At 44.1% G+C, this 21,894-nt stretch overlaps 1 long non-coding RNA gene across 1 annotated transcript in view; it reads left to right on the top strand.

Annotated features, from left to right (window-relative positions):
- The first annotated feature begins 355 nt into the window (after nucleotides 1-355).
- LOC311251546 overlaps nucleotides 356-21,894 on the top strand; it is a 63,082-nt gene continuing 41,543 nt past the window's right edge. The window contains exon 1 of the long non-coding RNA XR_014621427.1: nucleotides 356-722. This is a non-coding gene — a long non-coding RNA (uncharacterized lncRNA). The remainder of the gene's footprint in view (nucleotides 723-21,894) is intronic.

The following is a 21,894-nucleotide window of genomic DNA, read 5'->3' on the forward strand; positions in this document are numbered from 1 at the left end:
ACAAGGAGAAGCCCAATTATTCGCCCCTGGCCGCCCTGCAGCTTGTTTGAATTGTGCGCACACACACACAGAGACTTTATAATTCCAGGTTTTGCCAGAGCTTGTTTGAATTTCAGACCCTGTTGAAGCGTCACACTGTGTTAGAGCAGGAGTCAACTCGTGGTCGGTGAAGCGAGTCGGAGTCTGCAGTCTCTCTCTCTCTCTCTCTCTCTCTCCAGCTCTCTCTGTGGCGCTCCGTCCCTCCCTCCTCCTCTCCGCTCCTCTCCTCTCCTCTCAGCACCAGTCAGCCAGGACTCCTTTATCGCTGTTTCTCTCTCATCCCCTCCGCGCTCTGCTCCCCGCTGGTCAAACTTTCTTTAAAGCAGACGGATCTCTCAACCTCCTGCAAAATAATAATACTAATAAATTCACCTGGAAGTTCAGTCAGGAGTTATTTTTCTCTCGTCGGTGCAGGACGCGTCTCGGTGCGCACCCGATCACAATACGCGTGCTGTGCGTCCGCGCAGGTCCGGGACGATCTGATGGTGGACTGAGCCCACACCTACACGCTCACTGCCGGTTTTTTTTACTTACGTGCCTCCGCTCCGAAGAGAAAGCGGAGATTCATTCCTCAACCAGAAGAGACGAGAGGGCATGGACATACAGTAGCCGAGGCTGAGACGATAAGAAGGATGTAGGGGACATCGCAAGCTGCAAGGACGCAGAAGGAACGATCCTCACCGGTGAGTGAAGCCGCTCCTGTCTCTGAATTTTACGCGAAAGGTGCGACTGTCTGGTGCGCCCCTGTGGCTCCATGGTGGTCAGGGATGCTCTTGGAGTTGTGTGTGGAGAATGTGAGGGTGGAAGTTGGTGACGGTGAAGCTTCGGCAGATGCAGGAGCACGTTTTGGATGAGGTGAAACTTTGAGGAAATCCTTTGAGCGCCGAGGTGAGCGTGTGTGCAGCACCAGCATGCAGGAGATGAGCGGAGGAATACAGAGAATGCGTCTTATTAGCGGAAGTTGACTGCGCTGTTGGATTTACAGGTGGATGAAGCAGCGGAGGTGGTTTTTGTGGAGATGGCGAGAGATGCGTTTTTACGCATCGCGTCGTCTAACGCGCAGCAAAAAACGCCCCTACTGAGTGATTTAGACGTGTTTTGAGTTTCAAAATCTGCGTGTCTTTATCTCCTGGAATGCCACACTTGATATTAATCCTGCGCAGGTCGTAGGAATTCAGCATCATGACGGAAACAAGGAAGAATTCAGATTCATGTGCGCCTCAAGCAGATTTGTCGCTTTGGTTTAAGCGCAAATAACACGATTCTGAGGCTTAGACTCGACTAAATGACTTGTCAAGATGCTGTAGGCTTTCCAGAGGGTGTGTGTGCGGTTCTTTGAGTGTGTGTGTGTGTGTGTGTGTTGCTGCTGGGTTTCAATTCAGAGAGGGTGTGGCTGTTCGCGTGTCCATCCCCGCTCCGCTCTGCTGAGGGTTTTTACTGCGCCTCAAGGGGGAGGATTCAAATACCTGCACCAAACTGATAATTAAACCATCTAGCTGTGTGTGTGTGTGTGTGTTTGCGCATGCCTGTGTGTGTTTGTGCGTGTTTATTCAATGAGCGTCCCGCTAATCCACCTGTCTCCAGGGAGGATTAAAGCGCTTGGGACATTTTTGGACCTGCTTTTTTTTTTTTTTTTTTTTTTCTCCTCCGCCTTCCAACAACATAATCTGCGAGACGACACGTTGCCTCCTTCAGCAATAACCCCATAGCCAAAAGCGCCTTGCTGTGCCCGAGAGTGCATATAATTTGAATAGCCGAGGCTGGGTGGTCATGATGGGGTGTCAAACTCTGACATGTGTCAGCTTGGAGGCAATTCTAGCAGAAGGATTAGCACGTTAGCAGCTCATCTGGAAATATGCAACAAATGAGAAATGAAGACATTTAACAGGCAGATTTTGACTTGGCTCATCTGTATTCAGGTGGTTGGAGGGTAAACAAGTCCTAAAGCCTCATTTAAATGCATTATGAGTCGCAGGTTTGTCATTTATCATAGCCCGGATGCTCACACTCCTTCCTTTGTCTCCCTCTCCCTCTTCCTCTCAGTTCAAATTACGTTTCCAATTCAGCATGCTTTACTGGCATGAAAATGGAGAGAAAAATCTGAGAGGTATCGAGATGGAAATGGACACGGCTTGTGCTTCTATCTCGCTTCACCTCGGCTTCGCCACCTTTTCCTCGGTCTTGCTTAATTTAGTTGGCTGTGCAGGGGTCACACCGCTGAAGGTGAGGGTTTGATTCAGTCGTCGTCAAAGGTCGTTTCCACAAAGCTCTCTCAGTCGGGTCCATTCATTCCTATGAGAACCCCCGGATGAAATGTCGGCAGTTAACATTTCTGCAAACCACTGATACATTACAATACATTTGTATGTGTCAGAGGCTACGTACCACATCACTGTGACATCACATATTCATGAGCTGACTTTCATATCAGAAGGTGGAGAGGATGGTGGTGGGATTGCGGGCGAAAAGGTTGCCAAGCCATGAGACTGCGTTTCAACATTTGTAAGCGCGACATCACTGGATATTTTATAAGGTGGTCTCAAGACAATTTCCAGCTGTGTTTTTGGCAACAAAACGATATATTTGTGGAGATGTCAGGACCAAGCGACCAGGAAGAGCAGCAGGCAGTTTTCGTAGTTGCCAAACAATGTAATTACATCGTCACGTGATGCACTAGGGCCCAAAAAGACTTTTCCCCATTAGCTTACATTGTGAAAGAATGTTTTGTAGAGACATCAGAGCATTTTGAGCTGTGTTCGTGCCTGCAAAACCATGATCTTCTCGTAAAGTTACGTAATAAAGTCACAGTTGGGAATATTCCTCAAGTAACTTTAGTGGCAGATTTCGGACAAACTGTACGCATTGTGTGCTACAGGAAGTTAGCACAAACAAATTAGCTCACTGATTGGTGAATGTAATACAGCACTATTTTTACATTTTTTCTGTGACGAGTTCAACGGCATATTTAGCTGACACTGCTAGCATGCATGCAGCTCATTTCTGAAGAAGCTTCAGAAGACATCGGGACATTTTCCCTTTAGCCTAAAGAAGGAAAATTCCTTCACAGTTAGTGCTTCATACGTCTTTGAACAAAACAAACAGACAAAAGAAAAACACTTGGCAGGCCGATTTCCTCGCCACTTTGTCGGCATGCATTATTGGTCCTCTGTGATGCTTGATGCAAATATAAAAACAGAGGATTAGCATCTCTTTCATGTTAGCGGTGGCCTTTCTAGAATTGGGGGTAAAGGTCTGTAATTAGAGGCACAAACAGAAACTTTGTGGAAACGGTGCTGGTTCAGAAACGCTCCGACGCTCAGTGATTGGTATTCTCAACATGAAACGGACTATCTCACTGAATACATTTGGTGTCTTTCGGCAGATTTAGCGTCCTACTTAGCATTTAATTTCATTCATCACCAGTTTTCTCTTCAACTCATGTCTGCAAGTTGGACTCATTGAGGAAAAAACCAACACGATTCCTCCCACCTCCATCTCTGTTCCTTCTACTGTTCATGCTGGAAAGACAGATGCCCGCCAAACGGATAATGGGTTAAAAACTGCAGGTTGATTTATAACGGCTGTTTGTTTTTCAGGCACGTGGAAAGGTCCATAACCTCAGGGAGCTGGATGAGACTTTAAACACAAGCCAACCACAGAGACACAAGATGAAATATATATATATATATATATAAACATACAACATGCTCTACTTTGCCTCAGGTTGCTTCCTCTGAAAATGCCACATCAATCCATCCATTTCCATCCCGCCCCTCATTTGATTTCCAGAATTAATGAGAGTGGCTCAGCAGGCTTGACATCGCCGCTAACTGTTTGTTTTTTTTTCCCTAAGTGGAAAAAAAAAAAAAAAAATCTATAGGAAAGACTGAACGGCCGCACAGGAAAGAACAATAACTGCAGAAAATGAGATCAGAGTGCTGGAATCCAGGAGGAAAACAGAGTTGGAGGGGGAGCCCAGTAATGGAGGGAATGAAATGAAATGTGATTGTGCGGCGGTCCTCGGGGGGGTTTGTAAGTGTGCGCGTGTGTGTGTGTGTGTGCATCACTGCAAGCGTACAAACATGGAGTGAACCAAAGTGTGTCGTCTTTGTGTTTACATGTAATAATCTTTGTGTGTGTTTCGGTCTGCAGGAATAGGTGTGTGTGTGTGATCTTGTTCGTGTGTCTTTGTGAGGACCACGTTGACTTTTAGACCTTATGAGGACATTTTTTTCTCTGGGCTATTCGAGGGTTACGTTGTTGTTTAAGTTGAGGTTATTGGGGGCTTGGATTGTGGTTTTCTTCAATGCATCGATGCTCTTCAAAGTGTTTGTCAGATCACATTAGAGCTGCAACTTTAAGTTGATTAGGTGATTACAAGAGTTTTGGTCATAGATTCATCGTTAAGGTCATTTTTAAGGCAAAATTGTCAAACATTTGCTCGTCCCAGCCTCTTAAAGTAAGGTTATGTTGCTCTTATTTAGTCATTTATGATACTGAATGAAGAGTCTGAGTTTTGTACTGGTGGTTGGACATAAAAAGCAATTTGAAGATGTCACTTGATGATCGCTATCACCTGGTTAGCTACAGAAAGTTTGTATTGCTTGTGCAGGAGGTGATGGATGTTCAGTTATCACTGATAGCGCCTCATGGTCCTTCGGGTGCTGGCGCCCTCTCTCAATCACGTTATGGTCACACTACGAACGACAAGTGTCAGAAGTCATATCGACTTGTGACTTGTGGCCTGTTGCTTTGTCACCAGTAGTCTGGACACAACAATAGTGTCTGTTTGGGTCCTTTGAGGCCAAGTTATCCTCAGGGATCAGCTCTCACGTCTGGTCCTGGTTCATTTGTCACAGGTCCTTCTCGGATCAGGTCCAACATTTCTAATTGGAGAAATTAGTAACAAAACCAGTTGACTGTTATTTTATTGTCAGTAACATCATGAAGAACATGATTTTTTCTTTCTACCTTGGGATGAGTACTGACAATTAAACCGAGTTCAGATTGGAAGAGTTTTAGGGCACAAAAACCACAGATCTCCACGAAAGAGAGAGTAAAGCTGAGAAAAAGGGAGGCTTGTTCATATTTTCTCGACTTCAAACGTGAAGAGGACCTCCTGCCTTTTCTTTTTATCCTTCTCAAAATTCTCAACTGTCTTTGTGAATAAATCTTGCAAACCTGAAACTCGATGGCTTCAGAGCGCTCTTGCATCGTTCCCACATGAATCCGATTCATTCAGCTTTAGCTCTCCTCCACACGTTTCCCCCAATCATGCATTTTCTCAAGTACCGAAGCATGAGCCCCAGCGTGTGTTCAGCCCTTGATTCAGTGATTCAGCAGACGATGATTTCATTTGGCTGAACCGTCTCAGTCTCTCTGTGAAACAACAAGGACAACGGCAGCCTCCCCAACCTGTCCGTGTGGTGGGGGGGCTCACTGATCGCTCCGGTGGTAGACAAACCTAATCAACAGCGAATCAGTCGTTGCTGCGTTGCTTTTCTCCCTGCAAATGGAAAACAGATAAATAAAAAAAAAGCTTCTTCAGTCTGATTACATCTTTCTCGTAATGGTGAGGGGACGATTTCGTGTGAGAAAATTGTGATTTGCCAGCTGCGACTGCCTCAAAAAGGCGTAATGAAATTCAAAATGAGCCAAAAACAAATTGATCTTCAAAGTCCCTCGGCATGAAGTGACTTAAACTCTCCCTCTTACGTTTGAAAATAATTTCGTAAAAGAAAACTCTGTTCGGTGTTTGTTCCCTTCTGATATCTAAGAGCAGAGGATCCTGACTTCTTGAAAGTGCATTCAGTTTGTGAGTCAGCAGAAACACTTTTCTGTAAAGGGGGTGAGCTGCCGTGAAAGCGGTACTTAAGAGGTTTGTTTCAAAATGAGATATCAACCTCTCGATAAATGAAACACCTCCTTTGACTAGATGTTGACTTTTAATTAAATTCAAACTGTCCAGATGCTCTTAACTGTGGGAACATTTTATGAGACATAGTCATCCGTGCTTTTGAAATATTGATCAGTACATTAAGGTTGATGTACTTTTAGGAAATGGAAACTGCCTGTAGTGCTTTGTAATGAAACCTATTACTTATCAAGAGAGAACTGGCTGTCTGGACTAAAATGTTTATTCTGCAGGCTGGAGGTAGATTTGTATAGGTATTTACTGCTTTTGTCTGCCTTATCCCAGGATTGAAATAAATGGATTGGAGGTGGAATTATGCAAGTAAAATGACAAAATGATTAAGGATGTATAAAGCTGAAGATCCCAAACAGGGATGTTTTATTAGCTCTTTCACATTTGTGATGTGGTTTAAGTGATTTAGATTGAAGCCGCTGGGGAGCTTTTCTTTCGAGCGACAGCAAACACAACGAGACCCTCAGTACTGAGATCAGATGACTCCACACTTTTCCAGAGACCAGACGACCATCTGTTAGGCCTGCAAAGACGTTGACATCTATTTTTATATTCAGAAAAGCCTTCAATACACAGTCTGGTGGTCAGAAAACAATGTTTGCAGTGGCACAAAACCACATTGATATTTCTACAATACTTGCATATCACGGTCAGATACGATGCATATGAGCTGAGGTTCATGAGCAGATGGCGTCATACCGAGGAGAGAAGCCAGTGACCGCTGTTCATACTGTGTTTCAGCATTTGAAGTCTGATGACAATTTCCAGCCATGTTTGTTTTGAGGACATTTTAGGACATTTATGCTGTTTGAGCTGTGTTGGCGCAGACAAAAACAGGCATTTTAGGGCAAAGCATGATCTTTTCCTAGCCCTTACCGAGTGGTTTTTGTGCCTAGACCTAACTAGCGTCACGGTTTAACAAAAAGGGGACCCAAACGCAAGACACAGGCAGACAAGCGAGCTTTTAATAACAAAAGCCAAAAACCAAAAGGGAGCAGGGGGCAGACAGAGGTAGGGATAATTGGACACAGGTGAAACACATCAGGGAGGGGCGGAAAAAAGACAAAGGGAGGAAGTAGAAAGAAGAAATAACAAACCATAAACTCAAACTATGACAATCTGAACCTGTTGAACCTAAAAAAACACCCATTGTTTGCAGAAATTGCCAACATTTATTCTAGCAGCTGAGTTGCAATAAAGGCTTTGGCATCCTATATTTTGAACCAATCTGAGTGGTCAAATGAGGAGAAAAATATTTGTACACTCTTGTTGAGTTTTTCTGAAGAACGTATTAATGTATCCAGCCTGCACTCTCTGATTGGGTCATTGATTTTCTGTTTTGCTGCGCAGCCAACTTGGCACTCATTTGCCCTGCAAGGGATTTTCCATTTTTCTGATCCTTCCAAGACGTTTTTTCCTCATAAATATTTGTTTTGTGATAAGTGTTTTGGACCTACTTGGGGGGATGGCAATCCTGATCTTCTATAAAATATGGTGCTATGAGGCCCTTTGACTTAAAACTTTCCCACTATTTATTCTGTATAAGCGGCGATTTTCCATTTTTCAAGCATCTTCAGGATTTAAATCAGTCTGTAACACACAAAAGAGAAACAATGTCAAAGGTTTCCAAACTATAACAAGCCATCTTCAACAGTCTTTTGTGAGCAAAGAAAGTAGATTTTTCAAACATCTCCACTTAATACAGTAAAAATGAAGCAAGCATGACTACAAACCTGACTTAAGCAACCACATTTGCAGCTCTTCCTCTTTTTCGCCTTGACCCTCGCACTCTCCAGCTTTTCTTCTATCCAAACTCACCCCCATCCTTTTCAGCATTATCAGTCATGTTCACACCTTTGCGTCAGCACAGTGCACTTAAACGATCCTGAATAGTTTCAGCTCAACGCTGGTTACAAAATAAAAGCTTCTCTTAGTGCTGTGGAGACCTTCGGCTGCAGGAAAGCGGAGCCAGGCACGACCTACAGTGCTATACGCTCTCAGCTCATTGTACTGTTCGATCGCCTTGAACGGCTTTATACTGTAAACCTCCGGAGAGCTAAAAGGTTTATCTACGTGAGAGAACGGTAAACACACGCAGAGTGATTTGGAAAGTTCAAACGGGAGTGGAGAGTGAGGATAATGAAGCAAATTAGAGAGAAGGTGAAAAGAGAGGACGAGAACTCTGTGTACATGATGTACAGCTGTATCTCAATTTGGCAATTAAAATCACAAGGTCACCAGGGGCAGTTATAATCCACTATAATCCCAATCTATAATCTCTATGTATAGATATAAATACATCCAGCCCACCTGTCATTGGTTGATATTCAGCCCAGCAGCTTCACTCAGGATTGTCATCCACATATTTGTAGGTTTTCATATATTGCAATATATGATAGTGCATCCTGGCATCAGCAGCAGTTATACAACAGTAATATACAGTTTCATCATGTGTTTTTCTTTCTGGTTACCCAAAGTCATCGAGTTTCAAGTTAAATGCCTGTAAATACTTGAGCTATGATATTTTAACGGATCGTTGATTAACAACATTTAGTTTTTACTGGAACCATTAAGTCAGTTTTTATGTTATTCACAAAGATATTGTGTTGACACTTTGGATCAAAAGAGGGGAATGTGAAAATTGAACATTTTAGATTAGGACTCAATCTGAGGCATCACACAGCGTCTTTACTTCTTCAGAGAATAAGCAAATATCAACAAGGAGAATTTCCCTTACAATGTATGGACAAAAAAATAGCAAATGATAAATAAATAATAAAAATAACCTGTAATCTAATCCTCATATCTAGATTTATGGCCTAACTAATGGAGTACCATCAGTCAACATGCGTAAATGTTGTGTGAAAACACAATCGTCTGCTGTTTTTGGACAACACCGTGCTAAGACAGCATTTTTCCGAGCGCTCGGTTTCGTGGGTGGTGCGAGAGCTGGCAACCCGTCGCCCCATTACATCGAAGTCCAAGTTAAGGTTGCAGCTGGCCAATACAAGCTGGAGCTGGATATATATTCTGTACAGAGAAACCCTTCTACTGCATAATAATCATATGTAAGTAATGTAAAGTGCAAATTACATCCAATGCGTCCTTGTAGATTTCCCTTCCTGTGCGCCGTGGCCCTGCTATCTCTTCTCATACATATGCACCTCTCTGACTGCAGCTATTTCACAGCTTTCTGCCTGTTTGATCTCCTTTCAGTGGGACTGTCACCGGAGACAGATATGAAGCAGGGGGACACAGTCTGTGTGGAATAAAGAGGGACGGGTAGGAGAGTAAGATCGACATGAGAAGGAGGTGGATGGTAGGAGTGTGCTATATGCATGCTTCCTGTTCAGGTTATGTGGCGAGAGTCAAGGGCGTCAATAAAATCCGATGACATAATGGCCACTCACGGCCGAGTGTGTGCGCGTTTAGATAAGAGCTTCGGCTATAAACGGTTGAAACACAGGTGTTTAAGTATGTGAGGGGTTGAGAGTGCCACTTGTGATTGTTTAAGATAAATGTGTGTGTGCGTGTTTAAGATTAGCAGGGAAATGTAAATGCTTTGTAGAACAACGCAGCATGTTATATAAAGAGAAGGTTCAACACGGACTAATGAAGCCGACAATCAGAAACATCAACCACAACAAGCTGTTCACCAGCTTCTGAGAGAAGTGCCCGAGGAAGTTTCAAACTGCAAACAATCATCTGTGTTTTGCCGTGACATATTTAGAGAGGGAAAACCTTCAAATAAAACCATACCAAAGGATTAAAATCATATTTGAGAAAGGCAGTTTTTTTCCCCAAGGTTTCTGGAAGACCTAGGTACAATTATTGGGCAGGCGAGTTTTTAATAAACTAAATCAATAAATTATTAGCATTATTATCGTATCTGTGTTCAAGAAGTCAGATACAGTAAGGAAAACCCTGACTTCCTTCTTTGTCCAGCTCGTGCCGCTTATTGACTTTCAAACTGAGCCTCCCTGTTTGCTCTTGTCTTAAGATATCAGGTTACATTCCTCTTCATGACTTCAGGATCACATCAGGTGGACTACGTGGTTTGAAGGCAGGTTGTTTTGATTGTCTATCTTCAAGGCAGCTTTTGGTTTCAGTTTATGTCCAGAGTGCAGCAAAAGTCAAATTAGCAGGTCCGTGTTCGGTCCGTCTCCGGTCCACCCCGGATGCGTTGCGTATCTACTCCGTTGCAGCCATTGAGCCAAATTCAGTACAGAGCAGATCAAGCGAGACAGGAAGTCAGATACAAATCATCTGGTTAACTTGATGATTAACAAATCATCTGTTGACGCCAGCACAAAAAGTCCACCCTACTTCTAATCCTTCGATTGGGAACATTAACCTTTTGTCTTTGTTGTGTTTATAACACACACATGTATTATTGCGTTCACTTGTAATTCTGTAATTACTGCGGGAACTCCTCGGTCTCACCGCTCCAGCCGTCCGGCAGTGCTGCCCCGGCTGCACTCAAAACTCAGTCGTCCTGCAACGCACATGCAGCCAGAGGGTTGGTGGTCGTGTTAAAAGACCATTTTTTTTGCAGTTAGCATTTCTTGACCTGTTTATGTCGTCTGTTCCTGCACTGACTTATTGGCTTGTTCTCTCACGACGAAGAGAGTTTAATCTCACAGAGACGTTTACTGGGCTTTTAAAAGGAAAGTCAAAGAAAAGAGTTGGAAGAATTGGATTAACTGTCTGTCGTTGGCCAGATATCATCATGAACTCACCGTTGCTGTCATTTATTAGAGGAAAAGTAATGACAGTTGCTGTTGTTAAGTCTTCGCAAGGCAGTCAGATTCCCTTAAGTGTGACTATGATCTGAGAGCAGGCTACAGCATCCGACTGAGGCGGATCCCTGACATGAGCCTGTCGCATACCTTTCTGCATCACAGAGCATCGGCGCTGTAATACCCAGGTGGATCCTGTTTATCTACACAGTACGTTGGCCACGACGGAGGCGCCTTCAAGCAAACACACTCTGCATTCGTATTCCACTCACACTTCCAGTTATCTTTGCGAATGCAGCTGCGAAATCACAAAAAAAAGTGTGTGTTTAACATGCTTCTGCAGTACGTCGCGCCCGTGCGCACGCATCTACGCGCACAGACTCACTTAGAAAAGTAAGTTGGGAGACTGTCGTTTAACAAGGCGGCTGTGACAGACGCTTTCACACACCTGTGCACACGCAAACACACACACGCCCAAGTGACAGCTTCTGATCTCGGCTGGGCTAACGGCGCCACACGCCCACGCCCGTGTTTGTGCCATGCCACATAACACGTTTCCAGTGTGTCTCCCAAGGGCTTCTGGGAAGTTCCATCACCAGAAAGGATTTGCTTCACACCTGTCGCAGTGAGTGTGTGTGTGTTATGTGTGTGTGTGTGTGTGTGTGTGTGTGTGTGTGTGTGCAGCGCTGAGACTTCCTGCAATTCCCCGATGTCATTTTTCAAGTGCTGGAGGAGCTTAAAGGGTAGATGAGCACACACACACACACACACACACACACACAGACTGCAGGCACATTGGATGTATTCAATTAAATAGCAAAATAAAACATTCATGATGTTAGAAAAGAAAAAAAATCTGACGACACTGCAGCCTGCCAGTTTTTCTTCTTCTGCGTTTATGTCTCTGAGCTTGTTTCCGTGTGATTAGCATGTAAAAGAGCGAGCGATTGTGTTTGTCATGTAAAACGCTGATTTTTCTTCCCGGTGCTGAATAAATCCCTCCAGCTTTGACGGCCTCCCTCTCATCGTCTGCCCTCACGCCCTTTTTTTTTTTCTTTCCTTGCTGCCTCCTAACTTAACATCCTTTCCTTCCTTACTCGGCTGCATTGATCCCTCCTACTCTTCCTGTTTATTTCCGTCCTCTACGTGTTCATCCATCTCTCTCTCTGCATCCTCTCCCATCAGTCGCTTTCTCCTCTTTTAACCTGTTCTCTTTCCTGGAGATGTACATGTAATTATCCTAAAACATCTATCTCAGTCTGGTACAGGCGTGGTTTTGGGCTCCTTTCCCCCCAAGCTGTCAGAAGCTCTGTAAATGTTATTAATCTGTAGGAGTTTGGACACACTTTTTTTATTATTATTTATTTATTATTCTTGCTTATATTTTTACTGCAAAAGCCTGTAGATGACCTGTAACTGCCCCTATTAGCTGGAAAACACAATGAGTCCACATCATATAGTCCTTAAGTTCAAAATAGACACATAACACTTGTTTTTCTCAGGAAATAACCAGCTGCCTTCCAAAAAAAATGCCATTATATAACCTCAAAATACCCCCCATTGAGAGTAACAGGAGCAAAAGCTCATTATAGTTCTTTATTTCCTTATTTAAACTAAATTTGTGCATATGAAAGAGTCAGAAAACGCCTAAAACTACATAAACTTGCATAAAACGATCACCCATTGGCGGTTGTAGGCTCTAGGGGGGGCATAGCAGGTCACATCTGCCCAAATGAGCCATCAATCAAATGGCTACTCGTGTCTTGCAGCCTCGTTTCCTTCCCTCCTGTCCTCCTTCCTCTCTTCACTCCTCTGTAGTGGACGTTTTCCCTCCACAACCCTCCTCTGACGACCGTGAACTGCCTTTTTTAAGTCCTCCTGTTTTCTAAAGATAACTCTGGTCGCCCTCCTACAATCTGCCTTTCTTTTGTTTTCCTTGTAATCCTTAATCTCCTCTGTTGTCATCCGTCCATCTATCCTTCTGGCGTCTTCCACGTTTCCTTATTCCTTCCTTCTTTTTCTTCTCGGTGTCTCGGTGCTTCGTCCCTTTCCTGTCGCGCTCTTTCCTCCTCAAACCCTTCATTGATCCTTTCCTCTTCCTGCATCTCATCCCTCACTCATCCTTCGCCTTTTTGACTTTCCCTCTCTCCTTCCTCCTGCCGTGTTTTCTTTCCTTTGTCCATCCATCCGTTTCATCCCTCTTGGATGTTTTTCTTCTATTCCCCTGCTGTCTCTCTCTTCCTTTCAGCCTCTGTATTTCATGTTTTCTCCGACGTCTTCTTCTCCTTTCACCTTTGACTTCCCTTCCCTCTTTCCTTCTTCTATCCTCCCGTTGAAACCCCCCATGGATTTCTTCGGTCCATCCCCCTGCTGTCTTCCCTCATTCCCTCCCTCCATCTTTTCCTCCCACCCTCGCTGCTCGCTTCCCGCTCTTCCACGTATTTTTACACCTCTACTCACTCATTCATCTTTTTCTCATCCTTCTTCTTCCCCTCTTGCATCCTTTTTTTTTTATCCAGTCTGTTCTCGTTTTCCCCATCACTCCCCCTCCCTCTCGCTCTGTAATCTTTACCCACCTCTCGGTCCTGCAGGGCGACTACGCTTCCCTCTTCCCACATGTGCACACTTCCTCTCACGTTCGCACACCTCCGGATAGTCTTTGAAGGCGATGTGCTTTGGGGATTTGTCTGCTCCGATGCCGTTTGACAGTTTGACACGCACATACACACTTCGACTGCCACGTATGCCGCCGAGCGCAGTTTACCAGCTTAAATGCTCTTCCGCTTGTCTGTTTATCAACTCTACAACTCCTTCTTCACCCTCTCAGCTCCATGTTTCCTTTGTTCTCACACACATATGCTCATTTCAGTGGCTCGAGGTAAGGGTTAGAGGGTTTCATTGCACAGTGAAAGTGCCGACCAGACAGTATATAACGCCCCCCCCCCACACACACACATTAAACCTTGATATAAAAACTCCATTAAACCAGCTTAGGTGAGTCCATTAATCACAGGTACTTAACCTTTGATGATGTCACTCACACACGCATTCTCATTCACGGGTTTATCGGTCGAGGCCGGTTCTGTCTCGGCGAGCCGTGCAGTGTAATTAGCCTTCGCATTGATCCCTCGTCACGGCCGCGTGAGCTCGTCCACCAAGAAAAGACTAACGAGAAGAAAACGGCGTTGGTGTGCTGAGATTAAAAAAAAAAGGGTACTAATTCAAACTCGGCATGTTAATGTTTACAATATAAATACAAACTCAGAAATATTTATTTATTCCGTAAGTGAATAAACAAGCTGTTCTCAGAGGAAAAATAAGGTTTGAAGCTAGAAAGCTGGCAGGGTCCGCCACATATAAACAAAGTAAGACAGTTTGAAACTGTGTCGTCCTTTGAAGGTCAGTTTGTTTATATAGTTTGTTTAAACAAACAGTCGAACATCAGTCGATGAAGATCTTTCACTTCTCTGTAAACTTTCTTCCCCCAAAACTAGAGTGCACCTGAGCAGCAGCTGATACTGAGGACTGTTCCTGTATGGAGGACTGTAAAAATAAATAAATCCATGAATGCATAAAAATGTATATTAAATACTGAGAATGCAGAGCTGGCTTCTTGTTGGCAGTTGACCCACGGTGAGCCTGGCAACCGGTGTGGGAGCAAGGCACGAGTAGTCGATCAATGCACATAGATGAGCCAATGAGCGAAAAGATAGACAGGCAGGTAGATTATTTTCTTTTTGCAGGATCCGCTGATCATTATTCCTGTCAGGAGAAAAATACTAAAGAGGCGGCAGTTTCATTGACTGAGCTGCATCGGCGAGATTCTCCGCAGCACCAGGTCGGCTGTCATTGGGAAGGACTTTGGGCTATTTATAGCGCCCACACTACTTATTCACTACAAGCACCTGTAACTATCACCACTGTCATGATGATGTCTCAGTCTTCACGATTAAGATCTGTAGAGAATCTATCTCGTGAACACTGAAGTGAAGCGTGCCCATTCTTCTTTCAGCTTTGGGAAATGGAGGATGCGTGTTTTTTTTGCGCGCACGCATCGATTATACATCCGGTCCCTGGAGATTCGTGGGCCGTTTGCTTCGGAAACTCAGTGTAGCTGGAAAGAAGATGCAGCTGAGAAAAGAACTGGCAGCTGATCAACCACATCGCTCTTTCGAGCTGTGGGACGCATGGTGGATCTCAACCATGTGATTCTCTTTGAAGGAGCAGACAGAGAAGCAGAGCTTTGGGCTGTCCTTCAAAATAAGAGCCATCGACAGGTTCGACACAAAGTTGGTGATTATTAAACTTCTGAAGTTTTCCTCACACATCCTCACTCGACTGTCTCGACTTTCACAAAGGAAATGATCAATCGCTGTCATCTTGTGAGCTGATTCCTACTGCGTCTTGTGTAATTATGAATTTGAAAGTGTAATAATGTTGCACTTACACAGCATTAGCAGAGGCAGTCTTTGTTTCAGTGTCAGCAGTTGGAAAGAAACAATGAATATGTAACTGTTTTTTCTTTTTCCACTGACTGTGCTTCAGCTTCATTAATTTCTCCTTTGATTTGCTACTTTCTACTTTGGTCGTATTGAAAACATTTTTATACAGACAGATCAGAGCTTATAGAAAGAAGCAGAATAAATATACCTTCCCCCAAAAAACATTATCATGGTTGTGAATGAACGATTTTAAAATGTTTGTTTTGTTTATGTCTTTGTAAGAATTCTGACAGTTGGTTTGTGAGCCGGTAATAAAACGCCGTTGGTATCAGATGGTACATGTGTTTCGTCACTGATCCACGAGTCTTTGTAGTTGCCAGTTTGTGGCGGAAAAAAGGTAAAAATGGCTGATTTCTACAGTATGCACCCAGTATATGCCCAATGTTAGCTTTGGCTAACCTTAGCCAGCATAAGTAACATTAACATAAACCAGCTAGCGTTAGCAACTTTGACATTAGAACGTTAGCTCGCTAGCGTTAACATTTGCTAGTCAGTGTTAGGAACGTTAGCTAGTGCAACAACCTGGTGTACAGCCACATTTAGGGGCTGAATGTTGTCACTAACACCTTAAATTAGAATTTCTTAATTAGCATGTTGCTACTAATATGATTTTTTGCTCGTTCAATTTGTGCTACCTATTGCTAAAAAACATTATCTCCTGTATTTACATGACATGACAGTACTTCTTTGTCTTTCTGGTCCGTCAACAATCACTTTCTCCAGGTATGATGGGAACAAAATGGCTGCAGACGCCAAAAGCTGGAATTATTGTAATTTAAAAGTGGTGGAACATAACCTGCCACTATAATAATAACACACAAAAAACCCAGAACAAACAAAACAAAACAAAAGTACCAAACAGACACAGTTAACATCACCAGTGGCTGTGCTTCAGGATGAACCCACTCTTTCATCCACAGTTGTTCTTGTGGAGCTGCCAAATGTAGAGGAGTTGGTGCAACAGGGAATTACAGGGAAAGGTCATTTGTGTTCAGGCAACCGTCTCTGCTTTAAGTTTAAAAAAGGCTAAAACCCCAAAGAAAACCATGTCGCACTGCAGTACTTAGAGTCGGAAGTTGGATTTCGGGGGGTTAACTTGCTAAAAAAACTAAACTTTGTCTTGTCTTAAGCATCTAAGAAAAACCTTGAAATTCTCTGAAACGCTTCTTTCCTCCCCGATCGATTGAGCGCGCCCGGCAAAGCAGAGCCGGCTAATATTCCCGACTCAAATCCCCTTTACATCTGGCCTCTAGCCAGCGCTCAGACAGCATCAGGAAGGGCTTAGGAAGATTTCAGCTCCAGCTTTAGATCTTTGGCAGTCTGCTGCACAAGTTTATGCTCTTTGGTGTCGTGATGCGTGAAGACAAAGGGGACTGCCTGATGTGGACTTGAAGCCAACAAAACGTGGATTTTTTATCTGTCTTTCGAGGCTATTTCACCTGATTTATTATTCATAGAAAGGTTGGAGATAATCGTCTGTCAACAATACAAAGAGTGGCTTGAGCGTATATGTGTTGTTTTACACATCAGTAACCTACATGTGCAACACATGAACACACAATAAAAAGTGTCTACACGTGCACCATAAACTCATTGTTATTCACGAGTCTGAATTGATGAGATTAATTATATTCGGGCAATAAGTCAATCTAATGCCAGGTAATTATGTAATTATTATATTAAACTGCTTTCCACTTCCTCTCTCGCTTGTAATGAACCATTTACACCTGAGTGGCACACATTGGTTGCACACGTATGCGGAGAAGAGGAAGGAGAATATGAAGACGGAAAATGACGGAGAACATCCCTGCAATTTGTTTGTCAAGTGTGAAAGAGTCATGTGATTGACTATTTTGGATATTTTATGAAGACACAAGGGCAATGAATGGAAGAGAGTCTCTCTTCTCTCACCATCTGTTGTTTTCACTGACTGTGAGCGAACGCCAAGTGAAATTAGTCAAAGAAGTCAGACGATGAATATCCCAAAATAAAGAAGGAAATTGATACAGACGGATAAAACACAACATCAGTCGAGGTCTTCTGAAAGTCTCTGTCTCGTCTCTCCGACAGCGAGCGAATCAGCAGGTCCAAACGGAGACCTCGAAACCTGCCCGCCGAGTACATTAACCCACGTTCAGTCATTTTATAGTAGTTTGGCTAATAACTACTCCACTAGCCTGTATTTAAGAGAGAAATCTGATACTAAACATTGTCCAGACCTCCATGATCTTGAGGAGAAGGGTTTCTGCTATGAGATTAGAAAGAAAGACGAAGGCAGAAGAGTTCATGAGAAAGAAGTCAAGAGGGTAAAGGTCATAGTTGTGGTCTTACAACTATAAGTCTTCACTACCTGCCAGTCAATGTGGTCTCTACTTATAGTAGCCATCAATGCACACTGACAGTTCGTCTATTTATTCAATCATTGCAGCTGCTGTTGGAAACTATGGTGGTCAGATGAAACGGCCTGGGGTGGATGCAGTAGCAGCTTCTGTCGGCCCGATTATGATGATATCGTTTGGTGTTTTGAATTGATTTGAGATCGGCACATAGCCTTCACTCTTTCTCTGCTTTCCTCTGTCATTGATTTTCCTCTCAACGTGTCTCCAACCTCTCACTTTTGACTCAAGCTCCCTCCCCACTCTCTACACGTTGTACCTGTGCCTTATCCCCCCTCTTCCTCACCCTCACTTCCCCTCGTCTTTGCCAGTCTATAAATCCCCAACCCGGTGCCGGTGAGGGAATAAGAGACCAGGTGTCGAAAGCCGGCCGGCTGAATCATTCTTTTCATTCCCGTCACTCTGGGATTGTCTACTTTAGCTCGCCCGCAGGCACAGACAGCAGCAGCAGCAGGAGGAGGAGGAGGAGGAGAGAAGAAATTGGTCTTCTCTTTGTCAGTTTCCTATTCACACTCGTTTATCTTCCCCCTAACAAAATTATCTGTCCGATCCTATCAGTTGCTATCGGTTTCCCTCATCCCGCTGCTGCCTGTGTTTCTGTATCACGCTGCACAACAACAACAGAGTCGGACTGCGATTATTGGCTGATTTAAGAGGCTGATGTTCAATTTCAGCTTTACAGGAAAGTACAGGGGCTTCTGCATCGACGCTTTGTTTGAAATCAGTGAAAATAATTCATGTTATGTGCGGGCATGAATCAGAAAGAAAAATGAGTCTTGGCAGTATTGACGAAAGCTCGCTGCCATTTTCCGTCCAAATCAATTGTGTGGCTCAGGAGCTAAACTGCAGCAGGTGGGCTTCACTCTGAGTTGACGGATAACAGCAGGGCTGTCGCTGCTCAGCGAGGAGAAGCATTTCCCTCAAACTCGCAGCATATTATGTGTTTGAGTACGCCTCAATAGGAGCAGGAAGATTTAGTTATCTTCTAAAATCGCATGGATTTATCTGTCCTGGATGGATTCCTACCGAACTCCCAGATTTCTTAGCTTCTGTAAGGGCTCATTACGGCCATGGACGTCTCTGCAGCTGTGTGCGCACTGGCCGCTAACTCCATTGTTAGCGAAATGAACAAAACGCATCCCCCATTTTTGATCCGCCATCCGCAATTTCCATCTTCGGGCAGCAGAGAGAAAACAGAAGCAGCGGGGCTGTCTCGTCCGCCCGACTCATCGATCCCTTATCTGACCGAGGTTTTCCAAGATTGAATCTGGCAGCGACCGTGGCTCTGAAATATCAGCATCCTCACTGCGCTGCGTATCGATAAATCCCTCTCACTGTCTGTGCTTCTGAAGCAGCAGATGGATTTGTAATTACGCCTTTGTCTCTCGGTCCCATCCTTACATCAGTTTGGTCTTGGACCTATAGCGTTCTCGAAATGATATACTTGGAAAAGTCATTTTTATGCTATGTTGTCACCTACATACTCTGCAGTGTTAGCTTCTTGAACAACACGAGAGAGTCAAACTATAACAAAGTCCCTGACCTAACCTTAATCCAAAGACTGGTGGTAGATAATGTAATGTTCACGTTTAATCGTTGTTAGAAAACAAGAGTCACACTGTTGTTTCTGTCAGGCTGTCTGGCACTTTAAGCTCGAGCTAGTAATGTTTACTGTGCCCAACAGCTGCTACCTCAGCAGAGCGCATGCCTCTGCCAGAACCTCAGCAGTTCTGCATCACTCTAAATTTCAAACCACAGATAAATACAATCAATAGAGACTTACTCATAGATACCAGCCACCTAAATATGGCTAATTTTCTTTCATCAAGTCATCCGACCGAGTTTCGTGGAAATGCGTTCGGTAGTTTTGCAGGTATTTGGTCGTAAACCAAAAGTCCGTCCAGTAATTGTTGAGATATTCCCCTCTAACTTTAACTTTAACTTTTAACGAGAGCAACATGATACAGTCTGATGTTTGAAACAGTTCATGTTAACTCGATAGCTTCTCATAATAATCCAGGAGCTGGTGGGACCGGCGGGACCGGTGGGACCAGCGGGACCGGTGGGACCTCTTTCCATGTGGAAAACGTCAATATCCTAAAAAACACTGTCTGGGCTGATTTATGTGTTTGGCTGAGAGTTGAAGTCACATCCTCAGCAGTCTGAATCCCAGCCCTGGTGCCAAGTTCCCACAATGCCCCTGGGCGCTGTCCGCTCTGCCCTCGCCACTGAGATACACAAGTTTGTGAGTGTGTGGTTGTGTTTGTGTGTCTGTGTGTGTGTGGAAAGTGATGCATCTGTCTTCCTGTCACTTTGGTCTAGACACGTTTTTAGGGTGGCATTATCTAAAAAAAGCTCCTTCGAGAGAACGTGCTCAGATTTTAGGTTTCCACTCCACTCCACCCCACACACACACACCCACACACACACACACACACACACACACACACACACAAAGTTCAGCTAATGGCAGAGGACAGGTGTGGATGACCACACCAGTCCGGTGTAATTGTTCTTGCTGTCACCCCCAAGCCATGGCGTGACTAATGTCAACCCGATTGCGCACACACATACACGTATACACACAATTACACAACACACGCGCACACACATGCACATGCAGGAAAGGCCTTAGCCTGTCAGATTCACCCTGTCAAGCAGGAGCATGGGGTTCAGCTGGGGTTTTGGTGTGTGTGTGTGTACGTGCGCGCGCAAATGTGTGTGTGTGTGTGTGTGTGTGTCTCAGCAGGCTGGTTGTGTGAACAGATGCCTGCTGCCTGCCCCCTACTGCCACTTAGAAGTTGCCTCTGGTGTATAAATGTGTATTGAGGAAAGCAAACACACACACACACTCACACACACACGTATACATACATATACAGCGGTATGGGGACACATGTTTTTTTTACAAACATTCAGAGAGAAAAACTGAAAAGTTGGACACAGACTTCCAGTTGATGTGCGTCCACTTCCCATCCTTCCAAACGCTCTGGGTGGTCCGTCTGTTTTCCGGCGCACAGCGTTACTCATCTGTTGACGGTGCTGCTAAAGTCATCTTGAAGACTCTCAAAGACGTTTTTAAAATCATTACGAATGCCATTAAAACATCTATTTCACATCCAGACAGACAACAAAAGTAAGGATACGAAGTCTTCATTGCTTTTCATACGACTGATGATTAGCTGAGGCACCTTTAATGTTGGTGTTAATCCAGATGTGGCCTACCGACGTTGTGGTTCAAAGTGGAACTAGACTCGAGTCAGTGCGACTTTATAAACGTCACGTTCACTTCATGATCAGATCAGCTTACATAGCCTAAAATCCAGATGTTTTGGTTTTCAGACTTTAAAGGAGCCACAGAAATCTTGTCTTTGGACAGCTTTAGCAGAACCAACAGTTTCTCTTGCCATCTCATCCTCTGCAGCCCGCATAAACGGTGAAAAGCAAACAGGAATCTGTGACTGCTCTGCCTTTGTCCTTTCTCCAGAAGTTAGTTTCCACATTTATTTGCTCTATCTACTCCAACAAGCAGTTGACTCTTGATGTCTTAACAGATCGCTTTACAGAAAAGGATATCCGGTGTGTGAAAGACCAATAAAAAAGACGGAGGGAAGGGAATGCCTCGTGTTCCCTTTTTCTTTTCCCTGCTTTGTTTTCCTGCCCCTCATGCCAAAAATACAGATGGCAGAGTTAAGTAATCACAATTAGCCTCGCTATATAAGCTTGAATGTCATTCAGCAGCTTTTGTCAGCTGCGAAAAAGTCTGGCAATCATCTCGATTTGGCAATCATCACTCTGAGGCGTGAGATTTCATAGGAGCGACTACGTGAGCTCCAAATAGGCCAAATCATCTGTGGCCAAGTGGCAGGTGGATAGAAGACGAAATACGCCAAGAATAAAAACATATGGTGACTCACAGCTACGTGCCAAACAGAAGACGTGTTGTCCAACGGTGGATTAGTTACTTTTAGTTTCTTTTATCTCTACTTGTCTTGTAATAGAAATCCGACACTTTCCTGAAACGATGCAGCGAACCGGTCGGTCTTCTTCCCGCACTTGTGATTGTTTTTCCATCTGTCTAGGTGAGAAGCACTTACTCGCACTGCTCCGCCGTCGATAAGCACAGTCAAATCCACTGCCTCGCTCTAATCTAAGAGATTTAGGAATGTGTTTGCTCTGCTCTCTCGCCGGAGGAGGCGAAACACACACAATGTGTCGCCGCACACTTGGTCACAGAAGAATTAAGTCGTCAGCGCGGCGTATGACCTCCGCGTTGGTTAGCGTCCAGAAAC

Source organism: Pagrus pagrus, assembly GCF_965226575.1.
Source record: "Pagrus pagrus genome assembly, chromosome: 22".
Taxonomy (NCBI): Eukaryota; Metazoa; Chordata; class Actinopteri; order Spariformes; family Sparidae; genus Pagrus; species Pagrus pagrus.